Raw genomic sequence first — 12,334 nt, 5'->3', positions numbered from 1 at the left:
CAACAAAATAAAACAAAACAAAATTTGGCTAAAGCATACAGAGAAAGATCAGAGAACATGTTGAAACATAACTAAAACTCATCCTAGATTACAATCCATGCCTTGTCACTGGCTGAAAAAAAAGTGTGAGACTCAAGACTTCTGTGTGTTTGAGTCTTGGAATTCACAGTAGGACTGTGGAGATGGGAAGGATGGGTACAAACTAAGTCATTGAGAAAAGTTGCATTTACTTCCTTAAAAAGCTGGTGTTTTAAAAACTATGTTCTAGGTAAAAGTAGTTATAAGATCCTAGACTTGTTTATTAAGTGGGACTGAAAAACTGAGATAATATTCTCATGTTTGATTTTTCTTTAGTTACTTTCTTTAACAGGATTGGGTCATTAATTCTGACTCATGGTCAAGCCCACAGTTCAAGCCACACAGATAGATTTGGCTATGAAGATAAAGAACATAAACCACCAGCAGACCATCCTCCAAAAAGTTATCCCTAGCAACACACTTACAGAAATTAAAGATGTTGATTAATTATCCGTTATCTCAGGTTGGAATCTTGGGTTCACCTCATCAAATTTGATTCAGTATCACAAGCTGAGCTAGTTGGGCCAGCAAGATGGTTCAGCAGGTAGTCCTTGCTGCCGAGATTTACACCTGGAATTCCATCCCTGGCACCCACATGGTAGGAGGAGAGAACCGACTCCTGTGTGTTTTCCTCTGTCTTAGTTACTTTTCAATTGTTATGAAGAGACACCATGGCCAAGGCAATGTATAGAAGAAACAGTTTATTGGGGGTTACAGTTTCAGAGGGCGAGTCTATGATCATCATGGCATGGAGCATTGCAGCAGGCAGGCATGACACTGGAGCAGTAGCTGAAAGCTTACATCTGCTCTACAAGCATGAGGCAGAGAGTGAGAGAGGGAGGGAGGGAGACAGAGGGAGGGAGGGAGAGAGGGAGGAAGAGAGAGAGAGGGAACTGGGAGGGCCTTTTGAAACCTCAAATGACACTCACTCCCAATATCATACCTCTATCAAGGCCACACTTTCTAATCCTGCCCAAGCAGTTCCACCAACTGGGGACCAAACATTCAAATATATGAGCCTATGGAGTTCATCCTCATTCAAACAACCACATCCCATGACTTTCACACTTACAACATATCATGTAAATGTTCGTATACACCCCCTACATACATACATACATACATAATACATACATACATACATACATACATAAGTAAGTAATTAAATAAATAACTGTAATTTGGGAAACAAAAATGAAAACACAATAAAAACAAAAGCTTGAGCTAGGTGAACCATTGTGTTAGCATAGGAAGAAAATCTGCGTCTGAGGTCAGTGCTCTGACCACAAGCTCATTGACCTGGGATGAGCTTCTCTGCTCTTCAGTTTTTGTGGTTGCACAATGAAAACAACAGCAACAGCAACAGCAACAAAATAACCTTTCCCTTTCCTTCCACAGCCGCCTTTGGGAGGCAGAGATCAGGTAATGTGTGTGAGGCTTTGTTGTTTTGTTTTGTTTGCATGCTGTTAGCTGTTAGGTGGATGCTAATTTGTAAGAGGTTAGTGCTGATAGTACATAGCAATTGGCACGCCTGCTGTGGCACCCCGTGTTTCTGGGAATCACCAAGCCCTCTTCATTACCTTCCCCCACCTATCATGGCTGACTTCTGAGCACCGTCATTCTCTAACATCCACAGCTGGGTTCAGGGGGAGCAAGCAGAGGTCTGGGGTGCAATTGCTGGAGTCACGGCAGTGTTATTAGCTGGCATATTTTTGCTAACCCCTCAATGTTTCTGCCAACCCGAGGCTGCTCACAGCTCCTGTCACATTCTGTTAGAGGCTGAGAAAAGTCTACAAGCCTTTTTTTGGTTTTGAAAAGAAAACACTTGTCAGAAAATCCAACATGCACAGTTTCACAGTGGCCTAACACTTATTCTTTTAAAATATAGTTAATGCATAAATATGTAAAAATTGATAGCAATTTGTGATGGACAGTCACATGCTTACTCATTGTTTAAAAAAAAAATAGAAGAAACATCAGTAGTATATATGAAAGCCTTTTGGGGCTCCTCACTACTGTAACACAGGAAAACAATATCTTGAATTTTATTATTTGTCCTATAATACATTTTTTCTTGAAAAATTTTTTTTCTACAGAGAAATTTATTTGGAAAAAGCAGGTATCTAGAAAGGAATTTTGGTAGGAAGTACAGCATACTAGAGAGGAAATGCCTCGGTATAGAAATTTTAATATATCTTTTCAATGGTGAGGAAGATATAAATGGATGGCTGCCAGCCAGACTGATATGCTCAGTATTCTTCTCCTTCTTCTGCCTCTGCTTCCACAGAATCCATGCCCACTTCTTCATAATCCTTCTCCAGCACTGCCAGGTCCTCCCGGGCCTCTAAGAACTCTCCTTCCTCCATGCCTTCTTCCATGTACCAATGCACTAAGGCCCGCTTGGCGTCCATGAGGTCAAATTTGTGGTCCAGGCGTGCTCAGGCCTCTGTGATGGCAGTGATGTTGCTCAGCATGCACACAGCTTGCTGCACCTTGGCCAGGTCTCCCCCAGGGACCACAGTGGGAGGCTGGTAGTTAATACCCACCTTAAATCCAGTCGGGCACCAATCCACAAACTGGATGGTGCGCTTGGTCTTGATGGTGGCAATAGCTGCGTTGACATCTTTGGGAACCACATCCCCCCTATACAACATGCAGCAGGCCATTTGTATTTGTCATGACAAGGGTCACACTTGATCATCTGATTGGCTGGCTCGAAGCAAGCATTGGTGATCTCTGCCACTGACAGCTGCTCATGGTATGCCTTCTCAGCTGAGATGACTGGGGTGTAGGTTGCCAGTGGGAAGTGGATGCGAGGGTAGGGTACCAGGTTGGTCTGGAATTCTGTTAAGTCCACATTCAGGGTGCCATTGAACCTCAGAGAGGCTGTGATAGACGGCATGATCTGCCCAGACAACTGAGGTTGATATATGTGGGACGTTTAATATCCAGGTTGCGCCGGCAGATGTCATAGATGGCTTCGTTATCCACCATGAAAGCGCAGTCAGAATGTTCCAGCATCGTGTGCATGGTCTGGATGGAGTTGTACGGCTCCATGACGGAGTTGTATGGCTCCAGGACAGCTGTAGAAACTTGGGTGGCTGGGTAGATGGCAAATTCCAGCTTGGACTTCTTGCCATAGTCCACTGAAAGCTGCTCCATAAGCAGAGATGCAAACCCAAGACTCCATGCCACCTCCAAAGCTGTGGAAGATGAGGAAGCCCTGCAGTCCTGTGCATAGATGGCCAGTTTTCAGATTCGGTCCAGGACCAGGTTGACAATCTCTTTGCCAATGGTGTAGCGACCTCTGTCATAATCATTGGCCGTATCTTCCCTTCCTAGTGATTAGCTGCTCCGGGTGGAAAAGTTGCACGTAGGTTCTCGTGTGCACTTCATCAACCACAGTGGGCTCCAAGTCCACAAATACTGCTCTGGACACATGCTTGCCAGCTCCAGTCTTACTAAAGAATGTGTTGAATGAGTCATCCCCGCCGCCGCCAATGGTTTTGTCTCTTGGCATTTGACCGGCAGGCTGAATAGCATGTTCAAGGCAGTACAATTCCCAGCAGGCATTGCCGATCTGGACACTTGCCTGCCCTGCGTGGATAGACATACACTCGCGCAAGCTGAACTCGGGAGACCTGCTCAGATGCTGCGACCTCAGCCATTCCTCGCAACCCCCCCTTTTTTTTGTATTTTTTTATACTGACAAATGTTGATTTCTTCTTTTTTATAAGACCAGCTCTTAGCAGACATACCACAATTCTAGTCCTCAATATCCCTTAGTATTCTTCTCCTAAAATTTCTGTCTTTTAAAATGGTAAACTTTCCATTTTATATATATATATATGTATATATATACATGTATATGTGTGTGTGTGTGTGTGTATATATATATGTTGGACATCTCCAGAACTCAGTCTGGGATACATATATTCTATAGACAGAGAATATATGTACATTAATCCTCATCTCATGCTGGGTGGGTTGCCCCCCTGCTCCACTCTCCTCCTCCTCTTTATTTGCATTAGCATTTGGACCCCTTGTTCTCACCAAGCGAGACAGTGGACATAGAACGGATGTCATCACCTCCTGGGAAAGCATGCCCTACTGTCTCACGGAGTCACAAAAAGCACTATTTGAGTCAACACTGAAAACAAAAAAAAAAATAAAAAGAGGCAAGCTCATATAAAAGTCTAGCTTTCTGACGTTTTTCAAAAAATAGAAATCACTGGTGACACTGCCCACATTCCTTCATGCCTACAATCCACTTGAGTAGCAGCTGCCTCTCTCAGATGGGCATTCTCCAGTTTGCCATATTTCTATGATCCTATTTTCTGTCTGCAATTAAGGTCCATGCCCTTTTCCGTTTATTATACTTGGACTCCTGTTAAGGCAAAAGTGTTTTCTTTACACCGATAATAGCAAAATGTGTTAAAAAAACGGCAACAAAAATTAATCAAAAGGGCAAAGCCTGCCACCCTCCAACTTTTTGCATCCTGACGTGTTTTCATCTCTCTCTCTCTCTAATTAGATATTTTCTTTATTTACATTTCAAATGTTATCCCCTTTCCTGGTCTCTCCTCCGAAACCCCCCTCTCCCTTCTCCTCTCCCCCTGCTCACCAACCCACCCACTCCTGCTTCCTGTTCCTGGCATTCCCCTACACTAGGACATTGAGCCTTCACAGGACCAAGGGCCTCTCATCCCACTGATGACCGACAAGGCCATCCTCTGCTACATATGCAACTGGAGCCATAGGTCCCTCTATATGTTCTCTTTGGTTGACGATTTAGTTCCTGGGAGCTCTGGGGGTAGAGGGCATCAGATCCCATTACAGATGACTGTGAGCCACCATATGGTTGCTGAATTGGAACTCAGGACCTCTGGAAAAGCAGTCAGTTCTCTTAACCACTGAGCCATCTCTCCAGACCCTTCTCATTCTCTTACCAAGCAGACTGCTGCCTTCAGCTGTCAGCTATAGAAACTTACTCACCTCAAGCCCCACCCACCAGCCATCGGCCTCTTTGCTTGTCTAGACCTATCTCAAGCCAACAAGAGTGGAAATAGGAGAAGGAAAAGGGTGATTGTGAAAGGACTCCCAACTTAAGTTGCACCTTTGAATTTAGGAGGGAGGCAGATAAATCCACACAAAGCTGATAGGATTACCTGCAGAACCATTTCACGGAGACATACATTTTTGAATATGCCGTATAAAGCATTTTAGTGGGATTAAGATGTCTTCATCTCATTTCAAGCCAATCTAGCAATGTGAGGATAAAGGATAAACTCTAGCCTTGGAAATTATATTAAGAGATAAGCCCACAATGACAGAAGCACTCCACAGACTAATAGCTGATGTTAAAAACTGGAGGTGGGGGAGCAAGTAAAGATATTGTTAGTTTTCAGCTATAGAAGAGAGTTACTTAGTGTCTGGCCTGGCAGATAAATACAAGAATTCCAGTCACAAGTGAGATGTTATCTATGCAGAGTAGGTATGAATCGTTTGGCTTTTACATCAATTATTTACAAGAATCTTCTAATTATTATTTTGGGTATAGTGTCTCAGTTAATAGGCATGACATCTGGACATCTGATTTGCAAATAGTTAACTTTGGAGTGTTTTCTCAGCCTTCCTCACCACCCTCCCCAAAGACTCTTCCCCCCACATGTGACACTCTCGCCTTTTGTTTTTCTGTTATAGATCACAAGAGAAGTAGAGTATGGAGTTAGCAAACAAAATGTCTAAATGTATCGGCTTTAGCTTGGCTATCTGTTCCTACAGGGGAGCCTGGCTTTGCAGTTCTTCTCTAGTCCCCTCATGTACTCTTGTATTTATTTGTTTGTTTATTTGCTTATTTATTTATAAATGTAGACATAAGAATTGCTTTTCCTTTGATGCTATTTGGAATAGCACTATACTTAAGCATATTTTTGATAGATGAACCAGTTTCAACCAGAATGGGCTCCACATGCAACTAAAGGGCATATTCCACACTCAAAGTCTGTGTACAAATGAAAAATAAAAAAAAAAAACACTCATTTACAAACTTGGGAAATAATTTATTACTCATCTGATAAATTTGTTTACAGAGCCTCAGAAATAATGTTGAGTTTCAGTTAAGAGCCTTAAAATTTTAATGCTGAGATTCATTCATTCATTCACTAAAATTGTTGAGTATCTACCATATATCCAATACTGCTCTTGATTGTGTGTTTGTGTGTGAGTAGGAATAGATACCTATGTATATGCATGTTCATACCAGGTGGGTGCACATATCTGTGGAAGCTAGAGGTTGAAATCTTGTGTTTTATTCGATCACTTTCTACCTTATTTTTTGAGAGAAGATTTCTCATTGTACCCGGAACTTGCCTATTCAGCTATCATGGTTGGCTGGCAAGAGTAGGGATCCTCCTGTCTCTGTCTCCCTAGCATTGAACTTAAAAGTACAAGCCACTGCTCTTGTTGTCTTACCAGTCACTGTATTTGAATATAAGATACAAAATAATGAAAATATATGAGGTCTCTGCAACTATGCAACTTTCAGTCTAATGAAGAAGATACTAAATAGTTGACCGCACAAATAATCAGTAATTCTTTCCAGTTCTGTAAAGGCACAGTACTCCACCCTAATACTATACACTGAGGACTGTGCTGGTTAGACACAACTTAGAGTCGCTTGGGAAGATGGAAACTCAATTGAGGAATTGCTTCCGTTAGATTGACCTTGCTGTGGGCATGTGCTAATTATGAGGGAGGGCCCAGCCTACTGTGGGTGGTACCATCCCTACGCAGGAGGGCCTGGGTTGCTGTATAAGAAAGGTGGTGGAACAAGTCAGGAGTGCAAGCCAGCAAGCAGTTTTCTTCATGGTTTCTGCCTCTGTTCCTGCCTTAGTGACTTTTGTGACTTCCCTTAATGATTGGCTGTGATTGAACATGTAAGCCAAACAAACTCTTTCTTATAAATGCTTATGGTCATGACATCTATCACAGCAATAAACAGCAACCTAGGGCAAGTGTCTATCTCCTTTGTGACTTAGGAAAGGCTAAGGTAGGCTAAACCTGGGCCTGAAAGGTATTTAAGTGTTGGGTATCTAATCAAGAGAATGAGTATCCTAGTTAAAGCGGCTGGAGACTAGAAAGGAGTGCAGTGAGAAGGAGCTTGTGTAGTTGAAAGAAATGGAAAGAGAACTAAGTGAGCAGAGCAAGTTAACAGGTTGGGAATAGATGACAACATCAGGTCAATAGGGTAGTGTAGACATTGCAAAGTCCTCAGACATCACTCTGATTATCAGTGGGAAGCCAGTGCAGTGGTTTAATTAGGACGATGATGTAATTAGACTTAGGTTTATGTCCAGTGTCTAGTAACCCCATGTTGCCATAGCAAATACATGTTTCAATCCACTATATTACCAGCATCAGCATCCTATTAACAAATTTCTAAGATCATTCTTGATGTGAATCCTTAAAATATAGATCATCATGTCACAAATTCCTTCCTAGAAAAATTGATTAAAGCTTTCTAGTAAGGGATGAATAGTTATTAATGTTTTCTTTATCTCACCTTTAATCTTTTAAAATTTAAATTATTTACCAGATTTAGTACTAACCTCTAATCTGCTGTCTAAATGTTTGATGGGAGCTCAGAATCTATGTCACTTCTTAGTTCAGCAGGAATTCATTTAGGGAACTGAAATGGAAATTTTATAACAAGCTAGCATGGAAGCCCATTTTCTTATCTTCGTATTTCTTTCTGTGTTTGGACCATTCTACCAATCATGGCTTGAGAGAGTTGATGCAGCATCTTGATTGTTGAATCTGTGTGCAATGAGAGATTTAAGTTTTAGGTTTATGTACTTGGAGAATCAGTCTCCAAGTCTGTACTTGGATAAGCAGATTTATAAAGTGTTTTGTTGCAAGCATATCCAGTGACTCTCTTCAGTGCCTTTTAAAGAAATTAAATAAGACCAAAAAATACATCGTCTAAATCCATCCCAGACTCCTGCTATTGTCTATTTATTGCATGCAGAGCCCCCTCTCTGATCATCAGAGAACTCAGCCTGCAAAAGCAGTGAGTGTGGAGGCGGGGTGGACAGAACGTGATTTTGGCCTTCGCTGCAAACGGCTGTGTTTTCAAAAGAGGCATGCATGTCTGGTCCATCTGTCTTCAAGGACTCCGTAGAGCAGTCAGTAAAACTTTCTATTCAGTGTCTGAAGCTGCATTGTCAGATATTAATAACTTGTTTTATTTATAACTGAGTTGCCAAAGTAGGGAAAAGCAGGTGGTACTTATGAAGTACTAAGTAGTAGCCAGATCTCAAAGGTCAGAATGAGAGAAAGTATTTTGTGTTCATACTTGTATTGGATAAATGTTTCAATGTGGCTCCTAATCTAAGGCCTTGTAGGACCTCCCTCTAGAGCTTTTCTCCCAACCCTCAGCCCAATTATTATTATCCAGGAAGTTTCCCAGGCTGCAGACTTTAAAGTCGGTTCTCATGGCCCTTTATTTTCTTCCCAAGTGGTCTTGCTTTGATAAATTATAGTTACAGGCAGCCACAAAACCCAGAGGAAGCTCCACTCCCAGGTACTCTAACATGCCCAGGATCCGAGGTAGAGAGGACAAAACATCTGTCCCAATACTGGGAGTAACTGGGACCAGCAGGACCTAGGCACACAGGAACTCCACCAGCCCAGTGGAGTCTTCCAGTCTGTCTGGGCCAGTGCACTGAGCAGACCTTGGGTACAAACTCCTCAGCCAGTCCCACAACACCCAGAGGAAGCTCTACTCCCAGGCGCTCTAACAAGCCCAGGATCACAAGATCCCAGAATCACAGGATCCCAGAGACAGCTTGACTCTGAGGAGTTCTGAAACAACCAGGATCACAGGAAAGACAGGCTCCAGTCAGATTTAGCAAGGGCAGGTAGCACTAGAGATAACCAGATGGCAGGGGTTTGGGGCGGGGAGCAGGTGTAAGAAAATAAACAATACAAACCAAGATTACTTGGCATCATCAGAACCCAATTCTCCCACCATAGCAAGTCCTGGACACACCATCACACCAGAAAAGCAAGATTCAGATATAAAATCATTTCTCATGGTGATGATACAGGACATTAAGAAAGACATAAATAGCACCCTCAAAGAAATACAGGAGAACACAGGTAAGCAGCTAGAAGCCCTTAAAGAGGAAACACAAAAATCCCTTAAAGAACTACCGGAAAACACAATCAAACAGGTGAAAGAAATGAGCAAAACCATCCAGATTCTAAAAATGGAAATAGAAACAATAAAGAAATCAAAGGGAGACAACCCTGGAGATAGAAAACCTAGGAAAGAAATCAGGAGCCATAGATGCAAGCATCACCAACAGAATACAAGAGATAGAAGAGAGAATCTCAGGGGTAGAAGACACCATAGAAAACATTGACACAACAGTCAAAGAAAATGCAAAAAGCAAAAAGCTCCTAACCCAAAACATCCAGGAAATCCAGGATTCAATGAGAAGACCAAACCTAAGGATAATAGGTATAGAAGAGTGAAGACTCCCAAGGTAATGGGCCAGTAAATATCTTCAACAAAATTATAGAAGATAACTTCCATAACCTAAAGAAAGAGATGCCCATGAACATACAAGAAGCCTACAGAACTCCAAATAGAATGGATCAGAAAAGAAATTTTAAGCTCTACTAAATATAAAACAAACAAAAAACCACTTTATATATTTATGTTCATTTAAAAAATATTAGTAGTGATATATTATTTTGAAATATACAGTTAATACATTTGGAGTTATTTAAAATTCATATTGAGAAAAATGTATGTGTTTTCAGTATTGCCATAGACAAGCATCTACATAACACTGTTAAATTGATTGTTGTTTTATATCAAACAGCTTTTATAATACTCATTTTTAGTGTTATAATATTTTATAAATTTTAAAGAATATGACAAAAAAGATATTGAAGGGGAGGTCTCTGGGATGAGTTGGGGTACAAAAGGGAAACAAGAATGTGATTTAATTCTATTTACTTAAAATATGTTTTTAAATGTTAACAAATTCAGATAAATTGAAATCATGTAACTTTTCTCATTACAATGCAATAAAACTTAAAAAAATAAAAAAGAAAGTCCTCCCATCACATAATAATAAAAACACCAAATGCTCTAAACAAAGAAAGAATTTTAAAAGCAGTAAGGGAAAAAGGTCAAGTAACATATAAAGGCAGGCCTATCAGAATTACACCAGACTTCTCTATGAAAGCTAGAAGATCCTGGGCAGATGTCATACAGACCCTACAAGAACACAAATGCCAGCCCAGGCTACTATACCGAGCAAAACTCTCAATTATCATAGATGGAGAAACCAAGATATTCAATAACAAAACAAAATTTACACAATATCTTTCTACAAATCCAGCCCTACAAAGGATAATAGATGAAAAACATCAACATAAGGAGCAAAACTACACCCTAGAAGAAGCAAGAAAGTAATCTTTCAACAAATCCACACAAACCTAATTCCACCTCTTACAACAAAAACAACAGGAAGTAGCAATTACTTTTTCTTAATATCTAATATGAAAATTAATATTACATATCTTACATATCCTAATCATAAACATATCCTAATCAACTGAAATCTAAAAATATGAGGAATTAGAAATTTGTTGACTGTCATCAAATGGTCTCTCTAATTTGGTAATTGGAGAAATAGGTCCAATATTGTACAATCTATATACACTTTCAGCTTGTTTGTTCATGACAATGTCTTGCTGTGTACCACATAATGGTCTTGAAATCATGCGTCTCCTATCTCAGCCTCTCTATTAGTAGTATTGTTTATTCCATGTTTTTATACTATACTATGGTTTTTAGAACAGCTTACATATTTCAAAATTATTTATACAGCCAAAAGAAATGTAAACAATTAACTTGGGAGTTATCTTGTAAGAGAACAACAAAGAGTGAGATTGAATACTTTGCTTGGCATTTGTAACTCTTGTATCAAGTTTGAAGAAGAGGACTTTATAAGTTATTCTTTCTCTGATTTGAATGCTTTTCCAAATTATCACACCCAATGAACCAAATTCTTACCCTCACCTAATGTCTGTGCCACCCTTCAAGCAGAACCATTGTTCATTGAAACAGTTGGTAAATGACTTTATGGATAGACCATCTCAATATACACACCATTTCATAAATGAATGTAACCTGTTCTCTGTGGGCTGAGAATAAAGTCACTCACTCAAGTCAATTAGCTTTGACCATAGCAGGAAGTCTGTATCCAAAAATCGTGCCTACAATTCATTCCTTGGTGCAGCAGAACTGTCCTCTCTCAGCTTAGCTATGATGGAGGTAAAATCCTTTGGTGATGTGAGGGTTATTGAAATACAGCCTTATTACAATGAAATCCAATGTCTAAAAACTGTTCTTATTTTGGGCTTGTAGCACAGTAACAGCCAAGATTTTAAGCTCTACTAAACACAAAACAAACAAACAAAAAGACTTTATATATTTATGTTCATTTAAAAAATACTAGTAGTGATGTATTATTTTAAAATATACAGTTAATATGTTTGGAGTTATTTAAAATTTATATTGAGAAAAACATATGTATTTTCAGCATTGCTGTAGACAAGCATCTACATAAGACTGTTAAATTGATTGTTGTTTCATATCAAACGACTATTATAATACTCATTTTTATTGTTATAATATTTTATAAATTTTAAAGAATATGATAAAAAAAGGTATTGTAGGTATTGAAGGGGGTTTCTGGGAGGATTTGGGGTACAAAAGGGAAACAAGAATGTGATTTAATTCTATTTACTTAAGATATGTTTTTAAATGTTAACAAATTCAGATAAATTTTAATCATATATCTTTTCTCATAATGCAATAAAACTTAAATCAATAAAAAAATTATAGTTACAATCCACCGTCACAAATTGACCCGTGAATTGTTTTTTTGCAATGACTATTTGATGTTAAACCTCTTCTGGAGATAATGGCTACACAAAACAATGGCCATAACAGTGAAGGATTTCAGTTATGCAGCCTGTCCCCAAGCAAAAGGATTGTGAGGAAGCAAGATCTCTGTGTTGTCAGATTCCTGTGCTGTGATTATGAGAATAGTATGGAAGAGATCCTAAGGAACAGACTAATGAACTTCAAAATTTTAAAAGGGACTTACACTTGGCTGTACATCATTCCTTTTTCCTTTGTTTCATAACACAGTGGTATTTTTGAGAAATT

At 39.7% G+C, this 12,334-nt stretch overlaps 1 pseudogene; it reads right to left on the bottom strand.

The window, feature by feature from the left end:
• Positions 1-2,327: 2,327 nt before the first annotated feature.
• On the bottom strand, positions 2,328-3,697 carry LOC116086401 (annotated as a pseudogene).
• Between the last annotated feature and the right edge of the window lie 8,637 nt (positions 3,698-12,334).

Source organism: Mastomys coucha, unplaced genomic scaffold (genome assembly GCF_008632895.1).
Source record: "Mastomys coucha isolate ucsf_1 unplaced genomic scaffold, UCSF_Mcou_1 pScaffold12, whole genome shotgun sequence".
NCBI classification, from domain to species: domain Eukaryota; kingdom Metazoa; phylum Chordata; class Mammalia; order Rodentia; family Muridae; genus Mastomys; species Mastomys coucha.
Note: the sequence above shows the minus strand (reverse complement) of the source record. Positions and strands in the feature narration are given on the sequence as shown.